The following is a 6,515-nucleotide window of genomic DNA, read 5'->3' on the forward strand; positions in this document are numbered from 1 at the left end:
AAAAAATGTTAGAAACACACGCACAACTTCGAATATAACTAAAGTTTTTTATCACAAATCTCTACCTGGAAAACCGTAGGTTATTAATAATCATTTATTTATTATTTTTAGCAAATAATCTCACTACAATTTAAATGATATGGCCTAACTATGAATGAAAGATACGCATTTTGTTAACTCTTAACCTGTAAATATAAAGAAAAGTCTAAATTCAATTTATTAGTATTAAACTCGCAATCAAAATTACGCTAATTTTAGATGAATCACAACTAGAAAGTAAGAAATCCATTGTTGAAATACGGATATTAAGGTTTTGCCTTTAACAACAAAATAGCTCTCTATTGTTCTTGTGAACTTAAAAGTGCACATCAGTTTAACTTGCACGCACACCTTTTTAATGAAAAGGAATCGTACGAACTTCTTGGGTACTGTACAACTTTTTTCTTAGGGGGGTGGAAACTTTGGTCAGACACTCTTTATAAAATCATTACAAAATTGCACCCGAAATGATTTTTTTTCGAACGTTTTTTAATATTGTCTACTTCTTCCTTAAAGATATATTAATAAGTTTATAAAGCAGTATATGAAGACTAGTGGTGAGATTTATACAATATTTACAAACATTTAGATCAGGAACTGTTGACGAAAAGACTTTACACACGGTGTACCAACGACAATCAAAATGTCAAATAAAAGATAAATTGGCGATTAAGGAACTAAAACCAATACTGAACCATAATTCTTCAGAAATGTAATTATTTTAAACATGTACGCCAAATTTCTCTTGAAATTGTAACGGATTAACTGTTATACATTTATTTTAATACCAACGTTTGTTTCAGTTTAATGCGTGTAACGTAAATTGTTAAATATATATATTGCCCAAGTTCCGCCTGTTTTCTAGATTTGTGAAGATTCTCAAGAATATGAATCAGCAAGATATGTTTCACTAAAGCACCAGGGCCCGGTATGGCCAGGTGGTTAAAGTACTCGACTTGTAATCTGAGGGTCGCGGGTTCGAATCCCCGATACACCAAAATTGCTCGCCCTTTCAGCCGTGGGTGCGTTATAATGTTACGGTCAGTTCCATTATTCGTTGGTGAAAAAGTAGCCCAAGAGTTGGTGGTGGGTGGTGATGACTAGCTGCCTTCCCTCCAGTCTTACACTGCTAAATTAGGGACAGCTAGCCCAGATATTCCTCGAGCAGCTTTGCGCAAAATTCGAAACAAACTAAAACAGAAGTGTATTTTCGAAGAGTTGAACTGATGTAAATAATTAGTTTTATTATCGTTATTATAAATTCCATTGCTTTTATTTTGTATATTTTTGTGTTAAGAAATTTGTGTGTATCAAGCTTGTTGGCAAATATCATAAATTTGATATATACTGACATTAAATTAACTCCTAAATTCAAATTTCCGGCTATTTGAAATTCGAATACCTAGTGCACGCAACACAGTAAATCGGAGAATGGTCCGAGATAAATTATAATACGTGACATGATATTGTATATACATTGACTTTCTTATTTTCACACGCGGACAGCCACACCTTGTGATTGTGAACTGTGTGTGAAGATACTTCTATTTATTGAGTGTATTGGAGGATATGATTTAAGACTTTAAGTTTTGTGAATGTTGTCAAGCAAAAGGTAAGAAGTTTTACTATGTTGTTTATTGATAGTTTATGACAACTAGAAATTCGATCAAGATATCAAATGCGGAGTAGTACTATAACTTACTGACTGAATAGATGTTGAATGAAATAAAAACCCACAATATTCATTAAATAAGGAAAAATGCACTGCACTATGTCTACATATTTATATGTTATGACACATTGGACTTACTATCACTTTTACTGAATTTTCCTTCGAAATACTCGAGTGAAATCTGGTATCAGACTAACTACTTCCAAGGCTGCTGTCCCCTTGTGTGTCACAGACAAGATTACGGACTTACCGAAGTCTTGGGGTGTGAATCCCCGTCACAGTCTGAAGTTCCTTATTAAAATGAAACTGTTCATTTATACCTGACATCAGTCTTTCTAACTACAATGCAAGTGGAGCCATAACCTCTATATATCACCTGAAGACATTGCTAAACTCGCCCTTGAGAGTTTAGAGTAATGTTATCTCCAGACATGTAAGAGTTGCTACTTTGATATTGGTGGTAACTTGAATGAAAAAAAAAACCAAAAACATTTTCTTGACCATGTATAATGTGAAACTTGCATAATTTAGAACAAATATTTGTTCTGAGTTCATTCTTAAACACAATGCATTCATATACTAACAAAGAGCAAACTTCATACAGCACATAATAATAAAATTACAGGCTTTACATTTTAAACTGTAATTCCAATAATGCTGAGGTCTTTAGGGTTAGTCTTAATTACATATGCTAAAGGAGCATTTTAAAATTGTCTTAAGGTGAAGAATTGTCTGTTATAAATTAACAGTTAAATACTCATATGAAATAAGTGCAAACCAATGTGACGAACGAAGTACTAATGGAGGGTCTAGGGGAAGCCTCCAACCATGTTCTAAAAATTCATTTACTTAGGCCTAGTCCCCAATAAACTTTGTATTAATAAAATTAAGGCTGAATATTTTTTACAAAAAATACTAGTGTTAAGCCTAAACTGCTACTCATAACAACATAGTATAACGTATAACTTTAGGTTTAAAATGTTCACATTTGAGAAATTTATCCCGTTCGAATGAAAGTATACTCAAATACATACCAATAACAGTAGATTTATGACTAACAAATGAGCACATCTTGCTAGAGAATGTTAGTATTTTATTGATTCTTCAGTTTTCTTTTCAGAAAATAAAGTATTCACTGCCAGAAAATTTCTTGTTTAATATTTTGAATATTTGTAAAATATATCAATGCAGTGTAGTGAATCTGAAAAGTCTTCATGAGATCTCTGCAATATTGAAACCGTTCCAAACAGAAATCCAAAATAGCGTAGATAATTCGGGGCTAACAAATCGAAGCACGTAGTTACTATATGTAAGCCCCCCGCTAGTACAGCGGTATGTCTCCGGATTTATAACGCTAAAATCAGGGGTTCGATTCCCCTCGGTGGGCTGAGCAGATAGCCTTTGTGGCTTTGCTAAAAGAAAAACACACACAAACTATATGTAAAGATTTGAAATGGCACGCGCTTCATCTATGCCAGAGATTCTATGTAATACACTAAGTGGCTCGGAACCACAAGTACCGATTGAGAAAATAAAGAAAAACAGTGTACATAACTCGACAAATATTTCCACTATCTGTAAATAAGCATAGTAATGCTTTCCTTTTCAGCAAACTTTTCACTTTTATGTTAAGGTAGAAATGTAAAGAATTATGTACTGGTTAAATATTGTTACATTATAAACAATATATAAAATCCTAGCCTTTTCCACAGTATTCTTTAATAGAGGAGTCGAAGAAACTTTGATTGTTTACTTAAAGTTATATTGTAAATTCTTTTGGGAAAGTGTGTAAATAGTAAGAGCAATTATTAATACAAATTGTGAAAATACCTTTAAAAATCATAAGTATAACAGATTTTAAAATAATGTATACAGTGTAAATATGATTCCTTTTTTTTTAATTGTGATGTGCTTTTCACCCTGTTAACGTTCAAACTTTGACTCAAGAAAACACATATCAGGTTTCACTATCTGCCATGAGATCGTAGGATTGAGCATTGAAACATAGTTCTATCTTTACATGAAATAGAAATAGTTTTAATGTTATTAAAATACATTTCTTCACTCACAATTATATTATCTAACATTATATATGATGGCAAAATATGATCGCCCGAACAGGGACTCGAACCCTGGACCGTTAGGTTAAAAGCCTAACGCTCTACCGACTGAGCTATCCGGGCTGTGAATATAATAATTTTCTTAAATATTAGATAATAATAAAATTCTATGAGGTATTAACAAATATTTTTATTATTGCTTTACAAATGATAATTGTTATTATTCACCGACGATTTAAAATTTAGTGCACAATTAATTTTAAAATCCTTATTACCCACAATACACACAACTTTGAAATTCTTTTCCGCCCCTTTCCCTTCACAGTCTGTGGCCACGTAACTGTAGACTCTCATCAGCGTCAAGGTAGTGTTTGGAAAAAGCTGAATGGGCAATAAAATAAACTCTTGTCACTACGTGATACAAATAGTTTATACGGACAGACACAGGAATCCACGTAAACTACTTATACCTAATAATCACATGAGCTGGTCGAAACACTGTGCATTTTTAATAACCCTTTTTTCATTACCCATTCAAACTGTTTCCAAAGTACTCTAAAAGTGGGATAGTCGCCATCAAATTGTTATTCACGGTAGCCTATAAATGTGTGTTTAAATATGTTGTTCCAGGAGACAAACCACGTGATCTCACCTACAGCGAGAAAACACAAAACAATGAACATCTACCAATCACCAATATTAGTATTGTGACAGATTATGTAAATTGTGGTAATAAATAGTCACATCAGATGTAATCTTGTGGCCTAGCCACTAAATTAAAATACTTCCTCGTTCTTAAACGAGGAAGGTTTGTTTGTTTTGGAATTTCGCACAAAGCTACTCGAGGGCTATCTGTGCTAGCCGTCCCTAATTTAGCAGTGTAAGACTAGAGGGAAAGCAGCTAGTCATCACCACCCACCGCCAACTCTTGGGCTACTCTTTTACCAACGAAAAGTGGGATTGACCGTCACATTATAACGCCCCCACGGCTGGGAGGGCGAGCATGTTTGGCGCGAACCCGCGACCCTCAGATTACGAAGCGCACGCCTTAACGCGCTAGGCCATGCCAGGCCCCACGAGTAAGGTTAAGAGATAATTGGAGCGTATTGTTACCTGACATTGTTAATGAGATGGAATCTGTGTTTATTTATTGAAATTAATAACATTGAGATTTATGTTGTATTGTTAAAGTTTGTACTTAGTCCGAGTGAATCCCGTTTTAATAAGTTTTGTGTAGGTCATATAATTTATACTTGTTTAAAATTGTTACTCTGGATTTAATAAATTATTTTTGTTTGGCCCTGGTCGTAGCAGCGATTTGTTTTAGACTATTATGTAAAACTTACTTTGTGAGGTCTTTCATCACCTTTTCAAAGTCAAAAGAAATACATTTTCCAGTGATAAATTTTTAATTTGTTTACTTCTTATCGGAAATAATACAATTTGCACGCAATATAGGAAGCTCAATAAACTTGATTTTTTATTTTTTGTAGTTGGTAAGCATAAAGTTACTTATATGATTATACAATCCTATATTTGTAAGTTTATGATAAATACCTAATTCCAAAACGTGTACAAAAGCTATTAATTTCTAAATTAAGAAATAGTAACATTGAGTTATTGTCTTTCTCAAAGATTTTTTTACTGGAGAATTGTTTGCCGAACAAGTTTAAAACTTACGTGATAATAGTTCCTAAAAGTCACAAAAGTATTATCTACATACAGATTGTATTTAATTGTTTTTAAAGGCCTTGGAATAATCATTCAGCCATTAGCTTTCTTAATTAAACCCCGACCCCACAAGAAAGTTCGCAACGCTAGCAATTAACGTAGATATATCAAGAAATAAAACATCTGATTTGTTAATGCGATATTCCAACAGTTATTTAAATTATGATTTTGTGAGCCCTTGGGTCACTTCATTTTCTAATACAATGTTAAGCGTTATCTGAGTAACTTTCTTACAAAAAATAGTGGTACGCAAACAAACAAGATCAGAACTAGCACAGTAATCATCGACTTCTAGACTTTTTTAACTCTTCTGAAAACAGAAAGTTGTTGTTGTTGGGTTTTTCGTTGTTTTTTACTGTGTATAAGCTTTTCGTATATTTTTCATATAAATTGTTAAGAACACAGGTAGTTTGTGGTTATAAGTACCAATGTTAGAAACTATAGATCAGGGGTTCGCGAAGCCTTGGCAGGGAAGTCGCGTAGCCTTGTTAGGAGTAGCTTGGGATAACATTAATTTTATTTCATCAATTACATTTTCATGCTCTTACTTTTTTTTTTTTTTTTGGTTAGGTGCAAAGCAAAACGTGTGCTACGTTAGTTCAATGTCATTAGGTGATATTATGGGTGTATGTATGCGTGCCTGTGTGAATGTGTATGTGTCTGCAACTGTATGTATGTGTGTACTAGTGAGTAGCGAATATGTGAGTGCACGCTCATGTACGTATGCTTGTGTGTCTGTTTAGCTGTGATTAAGTGTGTGTGTGTTCGCTGTCGACACGTGAGTCACATGTCCGTTGCTGATTGGTGGATGACGAATCGCGCGACTGGCCACGCTCCCTTCCCTCCCAATACTTACCCCATCATTACTCTACCTGCACCCCCCACAAGTAGTCAGTGTAAGATCTACAGTTCTCAAAGCGTTCATTATTCAACATTTTTATTTGATTCTAACAAGGAGATAAATAAGCAGTAGAGGTGAGTTGTGTCCACGGCTAAACGGCGCAGATACTCAG

General features: G+C 34.0%; 1 non-coding gene across 1 annotated transcript; it reads right to left on the bottom strand.

The window, feature by feature from the left end:
- Positions 1–3,821: 3,821 nt before the first annotated feature.
- On the bottom strand, positions 3,822–3,894 carry TRNAK-UUU (transfer RNA lysine (anticodon UUU)). The gene has a single exon. It is a non-coding gene; the product is annotated as a tRNA-Lys (tRNA).
- Positions 3,895–6,515: the final 2,621 nt, after the last annotated feature.

Source organism: Tachypleus tridentatus, chromosome 7, assembly GCF_004210375.1.
Source record: "Tachypleus tridentatus isolate NWPU-2018 chromosome 7, ASM421037v1, whole genome shotgun sequence".
In the NCBI taxonomy this organism is placed as follows: Eukaryota; Metazoa; Arthropoda; class Merostomata; order Xiphosura; family Limulidae; genus Tachypleus; species Tachypleus tridentatus.